The sequence below is a fragment of the Penaeus monodon genome, chromosome 27, assembly GCF_015228065.2.
Source record: "Penaeus monodon isolate SGIC_2016 chromosome 27, NSTDA_Pmon_1, whole genome shotgun sequence".
In the NCBI taxonomy this organism is placed as follows: Eukaryota; Metazoa; Arthropoda; class Malacostraca; order Decapoda; family Penaeidae; genus Penaeus; species Penaeus monodon.
Window position 1 is genome coordinate 35,454,806 of NC_051412.1, and position 292 is coordinate 35,455,097.

Sequence of the window (292 nt, forward strand, 5' to 3'; positions counted from 1 at the left end):
CGGTAAATATATATGCAGTGTGCTGTACATCCCAATGCTTTTGTCACTCCATGAATCCTTACCCTGGTCTCTCCTATATCTCCCTCCGTAACCTTTCATCATTATCTTCTTATCCCCATTTCCCCCCCCCCCCCATTAAACTAGCCTGCCTGACAAAGTCGCATGATCAAGCAACGAAGAAATAAATAACTGTTGCTCTTGCAATTTGGTGCTGACGTGATCGTGTGTGCTTGAGAATCAAGAAGGGCACTGCTCGGGGAAGCAACATGGAGTGATACAGCTGCTCGTACTC